Consider the following 17029-nt stretch of genomic DNA (forward strand, 5'->3'; position numbering starts at 1 on the left):
TGCTCTATTATGATTTGTGTTTGTGCATGTGCGTCATTATGGAGTTCTTGTTCAGGTGTGTGTGCATTTCTGATGGGTGTCATCAGCCATGGCTCCAGTGTGTATCCAGCATCCCCCACTAGGTGACCGTGTGGGATGTCCCCATTGGCAAATGTCTGGTACAGCTCCATCAGATGCCAGATGTGGGAATCGTGGTAGCTTCCAGGGCAGCCAGCACACACATTCATTATTATGCCCTTGGCATCGTATACAACCTGGCAGTTGATGTAGGGAAGCTCTTGCGGTTGATGTAGACCCTATTCCACTCACCTGCTGGTGCTTTAATGCATATGTGCATGCAGTCTATTGCACCCACTACCTCAGTGTATTCTGCTATTTGGTGGAAGAGATGCATATTGCTGGCCAATGCCTCATGGGTGATGGGGAAATATACATGCTCACCGACATGTGCTGACATGGCATCCAGGAACTGGTGGAGTACCCTGGATGCTGATACCTGTTAAATACCCATCATATCCCCAGTTGGCCTTTGGAAGGTACCTGTAGCTAGTATTCATAGGCCTACACATACCTTGTATCCACTGGGATGGGTTCCCCTCTGTTAGTTTTGTGTGTGAGCCGTGGCCGACACAGTTCAACAATTTGCTATAGGAGGTCCCTGTCCACCCTATAGCACTCCACTATCTCCAGCTCATGTAGCCCTTGGTAGGTTACCCTGGGTCTGTACACTCTTCTCCATCTCCTCACTGTGGGTTGCTCAGCAGCATTCATATCCTCACCACCCTCAGCCCCTTGCACATGCTGGTTTATGATAGGAAATGCAGCCCCTAACATTTTTTCTCTTGCTTTCGTTTTGTAAAATTTCCCCTCTTCATACAACGGTGGTGCAGAGTTTTTGGGAAAAACAAGGGGGAAAGATGTCTGCATAGTTTATAGTGGTGTGCTGGGCTGGGCTGCTGCCTGTGTAATTGGCTGATTCTGATACATTTCTCCTGTCAGCTAAGCTAGTTCTCCTTGATTACCTTCCTACTGCTGTTTTCCCTTCCACTGCCTCCCTGTTTAAGCCTGTGTGTGCGACGTGCAAATGGGGTGTTCAAATGTGCACTGAGCTGCTATTTCCTGGTTTAACTTCCTTTTTCTTCCTGTAAGACCCAGTGTGCGGTGAGCACACCTGCTTACACTTTGTAAAGAGTGCTATGCAGTTTAGACACACCCCTAGCTTAGTTCTGCTAACCTTGGAGCAATCCTCAGCCACAGGTCTACAATTCACTTACAGTATGCCTGACACACCCTCCCATGATGTCACCTATATCCTAGTCTTGCACCCAGCTATTTATACTCTTACACTCTTGGGACCCGCTTCACATCCTGGAAATATCTGGGATTCACTAATCTTTCCCTTATTTGCATAGGATTGCCTGCTAATGCATAGTTACATATCCCACACTGAGCCTTCCCTCTTAGCAACCACTACTCACTTGCCAGGTTGTCTTTTGCCTGCCATTGACTTACATGACAGAATACTGATTTTTGTTAGAATGCTTATTTTCAGTTTATTTTCTTATTCCCTCCCCAATCCCATTTACCCACCGCTGCCCTATGCTTAAACAGCCGAGATTGGCGAAAAAAAATAAAAGTTGTTTTATTTATTTTTTAAACAGTTTGCAATGCCAAATGGCCTTTTACTTGGCCATTGGCATGCTTCCTCAATAATATGCAGCCTTTATTTGGAGCTGTCATAGCTCCATTTTGAAGTTTGCAGAAATGTACTCGGTTACTAACCGAGTACATTTCTGCAGATTGCACTTGTCTTGCACAGACTATTGCAAGCTTCCTGGATTGCAGTATCACCTCATTTGCATGGATTTCTCCAACAAATGAGGTGATTTGCATGCCAAGGCTTAGTCCGTGCAAGATTAATGCTGGAGCTCTCTTGCACACCCCTGCCGGCTGTTCCTGGATTGCACGGCAGACATATTGCCTGCGTGAGTTACTGCACTCATCTTGCACTCCATGCAGGGTTTTGAGAATCAGGTGGACAGTGTTTACTGTGACTTATTGTAGTATTCGGGCTGGTAATGTGGTTGTTGTACTGTAGGGGCGCTGTGGGGAATTCCACATGTACTGTTGGTTCTGTATTCTCTGGTAACTTGTTGTTTCCGGTGTATGTATGACTTGCAGAAGTTGGAAGCATGTAGCATGGGTGTGCACCTGGAGGCTCTTAATAAAGAAAGGCCTTACAACTCCAGAAACCATGTGGTCTCCTTATTTCCCAGGATATAACATATTGGCGACGAGAGGATGGGATGCCTCCGAGTCCGCTGCGAGTGAAAACGGTGGGGTGCAGTTCATGTCGGATGACGAAGAGACTGGGCCTGCCGGAGTGATGTCTGGTTCCATGTTGGGGTCACTGGTTGCATACGACTGTCAGACACAGACCTGGGAGGAGTATTGTGAAGTGTTGGAACATTTTTTTGAGGCAAACCAGATAATGGAAGCGGGTCGGAAGCGAGCCATATTGCTGAGCTTGGTGGGCAGCAAGACGTACAGTCTGATGAGGAACTTATTGAGTCCTGATAAACCAGGGGACAAATCGTTCACAGAGTTGACGAGTTTACTTCAGTCACATTATAACCCGAAGCCGAGTGCAATAGTCCAGAGGTTCAAGTTAAATTCAAGGACTAGAATGGCTAATGAAACGGTAATGGAGTATGTCGCAGTGTTGAGGGAACTGGTGCAACATTGTGATTATGGGGACAGACTGACCGAAATGCTATGAGATAGGCTCGTATGTGGCATTGCAGACAACGCAGATTGTTAGCGGAGCCTGACTTGTCATTTGAAAAGGCCTTGAAGTTGGCACAGGCCATAGAGACAGCGACTAAAGACACTCGTGATTTACAACAGAAAACCACGGAAGGGGTTGGAAGCAGGAGTGCGACCCCACTGCCAGTGCATAAAGTGGTCATGGAGCATAAATCACAAGGGAAGTCTGGTCAGTATGCTTGTTACAGGTGTGGGGGTGAACATCTGTCACGGAACTGTCGTTTTTTAATGGAAAAATGTCATGCTTGCGGGAAAAAGGGCCATGTAAAAAAAATGTGCCGCTCAACGCCCTCTCGGGACCAGCCGAAAAAGGGGGAGGAAACAAGCAGTATGATGGAAAGGAAGGAAACCGAAAAATAAAACGGCAGTATGCGCACCACATGCGTGAAGGTACAGATCAACAAACCAGGGAAGCCGAAGAAATGTTCACAATGTTTAACGTGAAAGAGGCCAAGTGGGAAAGATTTGATCCCATTAAAACCCAGTTGGACTTAAATGGTAAAATGGTGCAGTTTGAAGTGGATACGGGGTGTAGTGTGACAGTTCTGTCAAAGGCTGAGTATGGGAAGTTATGGCCCAGAGAAGCTCTGAAGCTGCAGGACTGTTCAGTGACTTTGAGAACCTATACGGGTGAAATAGTTCCCACGTTGGGAATGGTGAAAGTGACTGTGAAATATAAAGACCAAGTCAAACAGTTGCCAGTCATGGTGGTAGCAGGTAAAGGACCAAACCTGCTAGGCCGGGTGTGGTTAAAGGAGCTGGACATGGGCTGCCTACAGCTCCATAAAGTAGAACAGCAGGGCCTGACCTTGCAAGAGGTGCTGGAGAACAATGAAGAAGTGTTCAAAGAGGAACTGGGGACCTGGAGGGGTCCACCAGCAAAAATACACGTGAAAGATAATGTAACGCCAAGATTTTACAAACCCCACCCTGTACCATACGCGATGAAGAAGAAAGTTGAGTTTGAGTTAGAGAGACTCACTAAGCAAGGTATAATTGAACCAGTAAAGTTTGGAATGGGCCGCACCAATTGTTCCAGTATTAAAGCCAGATGGTACTGTACGCATCTGTGGTGACTACAAGTTAACAGTGAACCAAGTCTCAAGCTGGAGCAGTATCCCTTGCCAAAGGTGGAGGATGTGTTTGAAAAGCTGTTGGGAGGTGAAAGGTTTAGTAAACTGGACCTCAGTCAGGCATATCAACAAGTAGTGCTGGAAGAAGGGTCAAAGGTGTATGTCACCCTTAACACACACAAAGGTTTGTTCCAAGTCAATCGCTTACCTTTTGGGGTATCCTCGAGTCCAGCTATTTTCCAGAGAATAATGGAGGGACTGGTGGCAGGAATTCAAGGTGGCTGTGTATTTAGACGATATCCTGTTGACGGTAGGAACATTCGAGAGCATCTGGAGACGCTGAATGAGGTGCTGAGTCGACTGCGGGAGCAGGTCTACGGGTGAAGCGGAGTAAATGTGCTTTCATGGCAAAGGAAACAGAGTTCCTGGGCTACAAGGTGGATGCATCAGGCCTACACCCCCTGCCAAATAAAGTGGAAGCCATTCAACAGGCGCCAGCACCCACAAATGTTACAGAACTGAAAGCCTATTTAGGCTTACTCAACTATTATAACAGGTTCCTGCCAAATCTGTCAACGCTGTTAGCTCCTTTACATAAGCTATTAAGGAAGGAGGCTCAGTGGTCATGGCAAGAAGAACAGGACAGAGCGTTTGAACAGTCAAAGGAACTAATGCAGTCTTCAGAGGTTTTGGTGCACTATCACAAGGACTTAATTTTGTCATGTGATGCCTCACCTTATGGGTTAGGGGCTGTGTTGGCACACCGGATGCCAGATGGACAAGAGAGACCCATTGGGTTCAGGTCACGGACTTTAACACCAGCAGAGTCAAACTATTCCCAGTTAGATAAAGAGGGTTTGGCTGTGATGTTTGGAATCAAGCGATTTCACAAATACCTCTATGGGAGGAAGTTTACTATTTGCACCGATCATAAGCCTTTGTTGTCATTGTTCAACGAGATGAAAGCAGTGCCGCAGATGGTTTCTCCCCGCATTCAGAGATGGGCTGTAACATTGAGAGCTTATGAATACGAGATTGTTTATAAGCCCGGGAAACACCATAGTAATGCGGATGCGCTAAGTCATCTGCCGATACCAGGGCATCTTCAAGAACAGGAAGCGGAGGACCGAGTTTTGATGATGGAGGACATCACGTTGGTGTCTGCCAGGGAACTGAGTGTATGGACACGCAAAGACACGGTGCTAGCTAGAGTGTTTCAGTGGGTCCAGCAAGGCTGGCCAGTCCAACAAACGGATCCAGTTTTTCGGCCTTATGAGGTGAGGAAAACAGAGCTGAGTGTGCAAGATGGATGCGTATTGTGGGGGGCACGAGTGATAATTCCGTCCCCAGGAAGACGGGCACTTTTACAGCAGTTGCACCAAGGTCATGTGGGCATTACCCGAATGAAGGCCTTAGCCCGGTTATTTTTGTGGCCCAAGTTGGACCACGATATTGAAGTCGAATGAGTGTAAAACATGTCAACAACATCGCGAACTGCCTGTGGCGGCGCCCACTACATCCATGGGAGTGGCCAGACCTTGGCAGAGACTTCATATAGATTATGCAGGACCTTTATGGGGCCATGTTTTTGATAATCATGGATGCTCATTCTAAATGGATGGATGCCTATCAAGTCAAAACACCCACTTCCCTCATTACCATTGAATGCTTGAGGAAGAGTTTCAGTAGCCAAGGGCTGCCAGAGACTATTGTATCAGATAACGCTTCATGTTTCACGAGTGAAGAGTTCAAGGGTTTTCTGAGGAAAAATGGCATCGTACACGTCACATCAGCACCCTACCATGCAGCTACAAATGGTTGTGCTGAAAGGGCTGTCCAGACTTTTAAAGCAATGATGAAAAAGTCCGGAGAAGGAAGTTTGGCAGCAAAAGTATCAAGGGTGTTATTCAACTACCGTATTACACCTCAGTCTACCACGGGTTTATCACCTGCCGAGATGTTGCAAGGACGGAGATTAAGATCCACGCTGGATCTAGTGCATCCAAACGTCCGAGCTAAGGTAGAGGGGACCCAGTGGAGGCAAAAAGAATGTCATGATCGACGACGGAGAGAGAGAAGTTTTCTGGAGGGAGATGCAGTGATGACGCGAAATTTCAGTTATGGACCTAAGTGGATTCCAGGGTTCATTGTCAAGAGTACAGGTCCATTATCGTACCAGGTGAGGTTGAATGGAGATTTCTTGGTGAGGAGACATGTAGACCAGATTCTGCGGAGTGAACAGAAGAAGGACGCCATGGAACTGCCGGAAATACTAAGTTCGAACAAGGGCTCGTGAGTGGCAGGAGGATGGAAGGAGAGGTTCCCGAGGATCTAACCGTTCCAGGGAAGGACACACCGATACCTGAAAGGGTAACTGTGACACCGGAGTCACCTAAGGTGGTACCACTGCGCCGTTCTAAGCGTGTGCTGGTTAAACCTAGTTACTTGAAGGACTATCAATGTTAAAAAAAAAAAAAAGTGCATGTATAGATTACCAGACCAAAAAATAGTGGATTGTATGGTAACCAGTAATAACTAGCCTGTTATTTACAAGTAAGGGACCAAATGCATTGTTGGACTTGCTCCCTAGTTTTGCTTATGTAGGGAATTGTGTCTTAGCTTAAAAGGGGAGGAATGTAGTATTCGGGCTGGTAATGTGGTTGTTGTACTGTAGGGGCGCTGTGGGGAATTCCACATGTGTGGTTCTGTATTCTCTGGTAACTTGTTGTTTCCGGTGTATGTATGACTTGCAGAAGTTGGAAGCATGTAGCATGGGTGTGCACCTGGAGGCTCTTAATAAAGAAAGGCCTTACAACTCCAGAAACCGTGTGGTCTCCTTATTTCCCAGGATATAACACTTATAAAATTTGGTTTAAGACCTAGAACCTAAAGAATACTACCACTATAAAATAGTTTGTGCTGAAGAGGTTGCCATTTATACTTCTTCTATAACCACTATGGTTCCAGAGATGTGAACATTTGTTTGAAATGTAAGAACATAATTTGATTCTGTCAAAAGGTTTAAGTTCTGACCATTGCAAGTTACAGTGCAAACTTCCTGAGCTCCATTAGAGTGAATGAGTTAAGAATTCTTTCCTAACATACCCTATGACTTCTATTACATACATGTATCTATTCTAGCATTCCTGTCTAGGTTAACTTCCAAGTTCTCATATGCAAGTATCTGTTCCAGCATCCCTCCATAAGAAAACTTTTGACTTTTTTCACTTAGGCATCTATTCTTGTATTTTCACATGAGGCAACATCCAACTTCCCTTACAAGAGTATCACATTTAGCATTCCTACACAAGGTAGCTTCCAACTTGTGTTACACAGGTAGCTTTCTTAGCAGTTTCTGTTCCCAAATACCAAATCTTTCAAAGGAGCTCAGTCCATAACAGTGACAAACTATTAAGATAGTAGAACAGATAATGGGATGATTAACAATACTAAAATTATTTTTGGTATAACTTATTCATTGTTTTCATTATTATTATTTAAGATTACGATTATTGTTTTGTTACATTATATTTGTTCAATGTTCTACCCTGGTTAACACATTTAAATAAATAAATAAATAAAAACAAGAAGTTTCAATATGGGATGAATTAGTCCAATCGAAAACATTTTTATAAAGGGTTATACTACCCTCTGGTTGTGGTCAGTGCTTACTTTCAGATGGTCCTGTAAACCAGGGTCACTTTTAATAAAAATATATGAAGAGGAACCAATAAATGCTAGAATATGTTTGTCCATACTGGCTATCCAGGGTTTGAAGGGAGAACACACACACACACACACACACACACACACACACACACACACACACACACACACACACACACACACACACACACACACACACACATATAGACAAAAGACATTTCCCCAATCTGTTTATGTACTGCATATGGGGGGGGTCCATCATACTGGTCGAGACTATACAAACTTAGGATTTTAGTTAGCTTTAAGGACAGTCAGCCACTGGCTGTCCTAGCATCTGACATATACTTAGTACTTCTGCTTAACACCTTTTTCACATTCCTGTGCATACTCATTAAAATTGGCAGAAATGGTAACTCCAAAGTATTTAGTATTACAATTGGCCTACCTGAAAAAAAATCCCTTTACCTGCAGGGGGAAGAGTACTTATTTTATTACTTTACTCACATCAAGTCATTGAGCTTAAACAATGGATGCACTACAGAGTTATTGAAATGTTATCCCAGTCTGGGCAGAGTGCTGTCTGTAGAGAGTGGAAAATAGTATATCATCTACATAAAGAGTGATGGTAGTAAATCCAGTCATGACTCCATCATCTCCAGAAGACCAACATATTCACAGTCCTTAAAAACAAAGTATCCCGAGGCAATATCAAACAACATAATGGAAAGTAGGCATCCCTATTTTTAGCTGCATCTAAAGATTGCTGTAGAAATCCAGTCATATCCAAAACTAAGAATACATTTCCTGTCTAGTACCTTACCAGCATCTGTGCTTACTCCTACCAAAAGCACTTTGTTACTTGTCCTGGAGAATAATTAAATCCAGCGTAATTTAAATGACTAACACCCCCTTCCCAGTAAGTTTCCTGACATGGGTAACCGAGATAAACATAGAAAGCATGTTGCTTACATTAAGTATTGAAATTGGTATGTAATTACCAGTCAACAAAGATCTTTATCAGGCTGCAAACCCAGTGAAATAATGTATTTTCAAACTTAAAGAAAAGACAGTCATATTGAGCATCCTTGTTAAATTCTACACGTCATTTATTTTACAAAGATGTGCTATAGAAACAGTGGGGGGCATAAGAAGTAGATTTTCAAAAGTCAAAGTTCCTAGAGTCTGCTAATGAGATTATGCCTCATCCTACAGTTGGTGGGATGTCAATCATCTCCTGTCATGTTTCCCTTCTGGTTAAAGAGCTGGAATTTAACACAGAATGTCTGAAGGCATTAAAAACCTCATTAGTTTTATGTCTCATTTATGTCTCATACACTGATTTATATAGAATTATATAGGAGCTCTACTTCACATGGAGTGGGAGCTTATTCCAGAGAAAAATAAATTGCTTAGAGATATATCTGTATCTCCAGCATGTTCTGTAATGTTACAGGCTACATTGAGATCTCTGCATCTTGGTATTCTTGTCCCATTTGCTTTGTGGACCTGAAGCAATTCCATTAGGACAAGGTCCAAGACTGCTCTTTAGGCCAGGCACAGGCCATCTCTCAACAGCCTCTATGATACAGAGTATAGTGACAGGGCTTTCAGTCTTTCCATGTATGTCATGTTTTGGAGGCCCTGGATTCTCTTGGTAAGAAAACTCTGTAGTCTCATCATTTGCTGCAGGTGTCTGGTCAGGTACATACAGAAGGTAACATTGTACTCAATTAGTGGTCTGATAAGGGTCAAGCACAGTGGAGCTGTAGTCTCCCTGTTCTTGGATGTGATGCCCTTATTTATGAGATGCATAATGTACAGTCCTTTTCTTACCGCTACGGACATAGTATAGGCCAACACTAAGGGACTGTGGCTAACAAAGTTTGCAGATGACTGCAAACTGGGAGCCATTATTGAATCCCCAAATTATGTGGATATTCTACAAAAGGACCTTACAGAAGCAGATGCTTGGTGCTAGAGCCATGGGCTCAAGCTCAATGACAAGAAATGTATAGTTATCCCCTTTGGGAAAAAACATGTACCTGTGAATTACCATATAGGTGGCAGTACACTAAACACCAAAAGTATGATAAGAGACTTAGGGACACAGGTGGACAGTGGTCTCACCTTTGATAACCACATCGCCACAACAGTCAGGAAATCCTTCTATGTGGCACACCTCATCACTAAGGGCTTTTCATCCAGAAAAAAGGAGGTCATTGTCCCACTGTACTCATCCCTCATTTGACCCATTATAGAATACAATGTCCCGTTTGGTATGTATCTCTCAAGACAGCTGCAACAACTGGAAAGGCCGCAGAAATACCACACTAAAACAATCACAGGCCTAAAGCAGATGCCCTATGATGACCATCTAAAAAAACTCCAGCTATACTCTTTGGCATATCATCTACTCAGAGGGGATCTCTGCTTAACATACAAGGCCATGTCAAACCCAGAGCTGTTGGACATGCTACACTTAAAGAAATCCCAATCTCTCAAAGCCACACGCTCCAGGGATCTAAACCTTGTCATCAAAATGATCAAAACATACTGGAGGGATAGGTTCCTGACCCAGAGACTCCCCAGACTCTGGAATAGACTGCTCATACATGTCAAGCAGAGCGCCTCTTTGGCCGTCTTCAAAAGGAACCTTGACGATTGGATGGGAGATAAGAAATTCACCCCAGGGATCACGTCAGTCACCCTGCTAGACAGGGGTCCAGGGAAGCAAATATTGTGGGAAGAAATACCAAGTGAATTGTTATGGTTAGGCTTGTATAGGCCCTAAGGCCGATAGCCTAGTACCAACCTATGAACCTATGAACCTATTAACATGGTAATTGAAGTTTAGATTTCTATCAACCTGTGTTCCTTTGTATCACACCACTGAGTTTGAGGTTAGAGGGTGCTATCAATATCATAATTAGGAGGGGCTACTTTTTTTTTTGCCAAGAGGGATAATGAGGCATGTTTTTGCGTTAAGTTTTAATCTATGAGTTTGGCACCAATCATTTGTCTGCATCGGCCCTTTCTTTATATGTTAACATTGCTGGGGTCTCTATGACTCCGCCCAGTTTACAATCATCTGCAAACTTGGTAAGCCACAGGTCATCTACCTTTGCCTGGACTTCAGAGAAATAGATTCCAAACAGTAGAGGGCCCAGCACAGATCCTTGTGGTACCCCACTGGTAACTGGTCTACTGGTGGAGGTGGACTCAGCAGCTTTGTCATATGGAAAAAAAGATTATTTGTTGTTAAATAAAATCATAATGGAGAACTGTAAAAAGGGGAAATATCTAAGTATGGCATGGATAGACTATAAAAAAGCATTTGACAGTATCCCACATCCATGGATAAAAAAGTGCTTAAAAATGTATAAGATATATTGTACACTGATCATTTTTATTACAGTGACCATGAAACAGTGGCAAACCACTTTTCAATTAAGGCATGATAAAGGACAAATTATTATTCCAGGGATAAAAAGTCAAATTGGGATATTCCAGGGTGACTCTCTGTTATTACTGCTCTTTTGTCTTGCCATTAACCCATTAAGCTGTCTACTTAACAGATTAGGTCACGGCTGCAATTTGACTTCCAGAAAACAACAAAGTGTAAAGACTTTTCATTTTCTTTTTTTTTGTAGATGATTTAAAATTGTGCAGTTCACCAGATTAGGAACTGAAACAACATCTGTAAGTGTTCAAACCTTTTTCAGATGATACAAGAATGTAATTTGGCCGTGATAAATGTGCAAAAGCAACTTTTAAAGCAGGAAAGCTGCCGCACCAAGAAAACATCAATTTGGGACAGGAATGTGATATAAAAGAACATGAGCAAGTGAACTGATGAATGGTCATCAATAAAACATGACCAAATGCAAATAAAATTTAGTAAGGAATATTTTAGAAGACTAAAATTAATACTGAAAACACCGTTGACATCTAGGAACAAAGCCCAAGCTATAAATCAATTTGCTCTTCTTGTCCTAACTTACAGTTTTGGAGTGACTGACTGTCCACAAAAGGTGGTATAGGTTGGAGAGGAAAACAAGAAGGCTGCTTCATGCTCATCAAATTATTTATAAAAAATAGTGCATACCAAGACTGCACACTCCTATTCTGAAGGATGTACGGGCCTCCTTGAAACTGATTACAATTGAGGGACTGCATGCATATCTGCTGACCTCACAAGACCCAAACATTGTGAAAGTTTTGAAACATGAGGAGAATAAGTCTAAGATGACTTCCCTGCTTAGTTTAGCAGAGGCATATCGGCATCAAGCAGGAATGGAAATCAAACCAGAAGTAGATAAAAATCAAGCGGCAACTGAATGTGCCAAAAAACAAAAGAAAGGATATAAGTTGAAGGATCAGAGGAGATGGCAAGAAATGTGGAAAATGCATAAATATAGTTGCAAGTATCAAAAACACTTGGAGCAACCTCATGCTGATCAGGATCAAATGCAGGAATTGTTAAGGAGAGGTGAATTTAAACCAAAAGACAAAAGGTTAATATTGACAGCCCAAGACAGTGGACTACATAACATGCTGGTTTACAAAGTCCTTTGAACATGTGGGAGAAACGGACAAATGTAGTTTTACAAACCAGAATTGGAAACAGTCACACATTTTGTTGCTTGTTGCAATATACTAATGGCAGAAAGACTGTACACACTGAAAGGCATAATAATGTGGCAAGACTGTTACACTGGAGATTGTGCAAGCATTGTAATACTGAAATAGCTGAAAAATACTGCAAACATGAGCCACAAGGCATTATAGCAAATGATGGAGTTTATATCACATGGGCTCACCCATTGCCAACAGTTCAAAAATAGATGCGAGAAAAACAGATATAGTAGCCCATGAAAATAAGACAAAAGTAGCATTGATCATTGAAATTGCTACATCCAGTGACTACAGTGTATTGTGCACAGAGAGACACAGTCATAAAATACCAGGATTTGCAGGCAAAAATTATGGCAGTGTGGAAGAAGGATACCCAGACAGTTCCAATAGTTGTAGGAACAACGAGCTTTATAAGAAAGAATTTACAATCGTATTTAGTTATGTTACTGATACATGTAACTGAACGAATTACAGGAGTCACTGCTAGGCACATTGCGGGTGCTGTGAAGATCCTTTCTAGCTAACATCAAAGATTGAAACAATGCTAATTTCATGGACTTTAATCATACTTTGACTTAGGAATGGGGTCCATTTCTGTAATGGTATTAGAAACTCAAAATAATTGGAGAAATGAAAAACAGAAAAAAGTATTCTTAACAATACAATGAAGGAGTGGCAATAACATTTGGAAACTAAATATTTCATGGATATTTTCTATTGTTACCATGCACATTGCCACATACTACAGTTAATATAACAAAAGCAAGCCTACTCTGCAAATGTCTTCTCCAGGAAAACAGTGATGGGCAGTGCTGAAGAGAATATATGACTTTAACACTGCCTAAAGACAAGGCAAGTATCATGCTACTAATGACATAGTAACTAGATTACACATTTTCAAAAAAATCTGCAGACTTAGAGTCACATGATCTTCTCTAGATCTGTGATATAATGAGCAGTATATCAGACCTCAATGAGAAAATTAAACAAATGGACTTAAAGATTAACTGATAGTAACACATCCTAAGTCTATGCCATTCTCTTTCAGAACACTAGCCATATGTATTAGATATGGACTATGATTTAGAAAGGGTTACTATGAGAGGTAAGCCCTACCAAAAGCATCAAACCTCTTGTGATAACCCTTTGTGATTCAGAGACTACCCCACTGCAGTTCTTTAGTTCTTTTCAGTGAAGCAAAAGCGTTAAATATGGAAAACACTCTTGCTGGCTGTGATAAATGGGAATAAAGCAATCGGGGGAGGGGGCAAATTAGTCATGTGCTTGCCCCCAGAAATTGTTACTGCTACTCATTCACTCAGAGAGAATTGCTCAGTTATGTAAATTAATATGGCTGGCTATGAACCATAACTCAACAAAAAGGCTGTGGCCACCCACTGAAACCAATGGAAGAGGCCACATTGTATGTAAATTTAGTGAAGTTCAGCATACAGCTAGTGGTGGGTTGGTGTGAGTCTCTCCATTTGTGTGTCAGTGTGTGTGTGTGCATGTTTACTGTAGTCTGAATGGAAAAGGATGATTGTGTGTGCGTGTGTGTGTGTGTGTGTGTGTGTGTGTGTGTGTGTGTGTGTGTGTGTGTGTGTGTGTGTGTGTGTGTATGGGTGAGTTTGTCCCTGAGTCCATTCAAATTTGTGCGTGGGGGGAGGATGCGGTTGGGGAGTGATATTGGCTGGATGTGTGTGTGTGTGTGTGTGTGTGTGTGTGTGTGTGCGTGCGTGTGTGTGTGTGTGTGTGTGTGTGTGTGTGTGTGTGTGCGTGTGTGCGTGTGTGCGTGTGTGTGTGTGTGTGTGTGTGTGTGTGTGTGTGTGTGTGTGTGTGTACATATGTGTGTTTATGAATAGTTGAATGATATCTGGATATGTTTGATGGGGGGGTGCCTGTGACAATGCAATGCTTGGACCACCAAAAGAAGTTGACTCTGTAAATTGCTTTTAGCACAAATTCTAAAAAGATGCTATTCAGATACATGCAAATGAGCTTATAATGAGGTATTTCATATTCCAGCTAAAGCTATCTTTGAATTGCATTTTCTACAATCCTGTGAATTGCTCTACCTGATGTAGGCACTTATTGAGTCCACTGCCCTCATTTTGTTAATATCAGCAATAGATATGTAATCTGTAGCTGTAGAGTAATAGTCTATCTACAAGGTTGTTCTATTATGCTGAAAGGGTTATAAAAGCTCAGTCTGGAACATCCACAATGAAAGGCTATAACCACACTCATCTGATTGCCTGGCGTTAAGTAATCTGTGGAAATGGAAATAAAGATTTATAATAAATGTTTTAAACTTCAGCTCATGAACTAACATGGGGAGAATTGTCAGTCCCTTTTGGAGACTCAGAAGTGAAAGAATGATACTGCTTCTCATTTGAAACATGAACTCATAACCTTCAGCATCCCTTGCTGATGTCATTACCAACCAACAAGAAAACCTGTACAGATAGATGTTGAGTTTTCCCTTAAGAACTTTATCCTTCAGCTACAACACCTCCACCATCTATTCTATGATTCCAACAGTGTCAAAGCATAGGGCATTGTCTGAATTTTTGGGGGGTGTGCATGTGTTTGTAATTTGACCTTTAATGCCATGTTCAGAGGGTTTCTTAACTGAAGGCATAAAGCTCTGCACAGACGATCTTGTTGGCCCAGTTACAGTGACACCAGCACAACAGACTAAATGCCTTGGGCTCAAGGCCCAAATGAAAGCTAAGGCTCTCCTTTCCATTTTCTGATTCTAAGAGTGCCTAGACAGACGTCTTTCTCAGTATTTGGTTTTGTGTTTGTAATCTGATCTTGAACATGATTTTATGTGTAACTAGAACTTTGTCATTTGACAGGCACACAAGTTCTTACTTGACAAGAGGTCTAACTAATTATATAGAGATTGCAATGGTGGGTATGCAGCCCTGTTCAATGAAGGTCATGCTGCTTGCCTGTGGAGTAAATGTTTGAATACCCAGCAAGTCATAAAGCAGAACTTGAATAATACTACTGCTCTGTACTGTATGACATGTCAGAGGAGCTTATGCAATAGGTAGGGGATTAATTGAGTGAAGAACCCACCTGTCTAAGTGGTCTTGTGTAACTTGTTATGCAGGCTGGGGTCTTGGAGAGAGTATTTTCAGTATTGCCACTATTTCTTAGAGGGCAGAGGCCTACTAAGATAGGATCTTTCATAGCTTGGATGGTGAAACAGAGATCACCATGTAGTGTTTAATATGAGACAGAGAAAAGCAAAGGGTCTTTGATCTCCCTAGGTAGCTAAGAGAACTCAATCCTTTCCTTCTAATAGTCGACTTTCTAGTTGGTCAAGATGTTTTGAGTGGTGCATTCCAAACAGTGTATTGCATTCTATGACTGGCTTGATGAGGAAAAATTAAGGTGGGTAATGACATTCTTGGTAGTTAACTGGACAAAGTAGATAGATTTCCTCACTGTAAATGATACCTGATGATTAAAGGATAGCTTGGTGTCGATAAACATACCTGTATTTCTAATGACTGTGTTGCTGTTTAGTGGGATCACATTTTTATGGTAATCAGTAGTATAGACTGCTATGTCCTTTTCTAAGTACATGTCCCCCTTCCCAGAATTACAAAACAGAGTAAAGGGATTCCTTTAGTTTAGCTGATGCTGTCTCATGAAGGATGTCTGAAAATAAGGAGGAATGGTTAATGCCCTGTGTGAGCTTGCTGAGGTTTTTGACCCCTTCTTCCATTATGGTAGCATAATATTAGATATCTTTAGCCTAGAATTTGCTTTATGTTCAAGGAGATGCTAATTATATTGGCTAATTGCATGGACTGAAATGAATTACACATTTATATGTTTTACACAAAGTTCATCAGCACCTTCCTTTCTATAGTTTATTAGCTTGTGGAGTAGTCCCTATATCTGCTCGGGTCTACCTGATAACGCCAACATGCCAAAACACCGACAACAAAATAACCAACACCACAAAACCGAAAGTTCAAAAACATGAAACTTCACATGCCCGACAAACCACAATCCCGGCAATCAACAAAACAAATACCTTTCCCGAAACAACACACACACAACACAAGCACACCAACAACCTTAAAAACTTACACTAAACCTTACATACACAACTATCTATGCACTAACCTTAACCCAAACCCTAACCCTAAGGTCCATCACTATCGCACACTTACCTTACCCACACCCTAACCCTAACTCACTTAAACCACCCCTAACCCTTATGTCTGTCACTATCACACACTTACCTTACTGGCACCGTAACCCTAACTCACTTAATCCACCCCTAACCCTAAAGTCCGTCACTATCGCACACTTACTGTACCCGCACCCTAACCCTAATTCACTTAATCCTCCCCTAAACCTAAAGTCCGTCACTATCGCACAATTACTGTACCCGCACCCTAATCCTAACTCACTTAATCCGCCCCTAAACCTAAAGTCCGTCACTATCGCACACTTGCCTGACCCACACCCTAACCCAACGTCTGTCACTATAACAAACTTACCTTACCCACACCCTGACCCTAACGTCCGTCCCTATCGCACACTTACCTTAACATGGTGTTCTCAGAGTCTGGATTTTCAACGGTTGGTCTTCTCCATTGTCGATCTTCCAGTGTTGGTTATCTCATTGTCATTCTTCTCAGCTTTCGGCGTTATCAGGTAGACCCATCTGCTCTTGTATCACACTGAGATGCCAGTAATAGAGTGATAAATAGGATACTAATAATTATTCATTCCTTCCTTCATTCAATTATTTATTTATTTATCTGTGTGTACACATACTGTATGTATTTATGTATGTA

The sequence above is a fragment of the Protopterus annectens genome, chromosome 1.part2 (genome assembly GCF_019279795.1).
Source record: "Protopterus annectens isolate FY-2018-M chromosome 1.part2, PAN1.0, whole genome shotgun sequence".
NCBI classification, from domain to species: Eukaryota; Metazoa; Chordata; order Ceratodontiformes; family Protopteridae; genus Protopterus; species Protopterus annectens.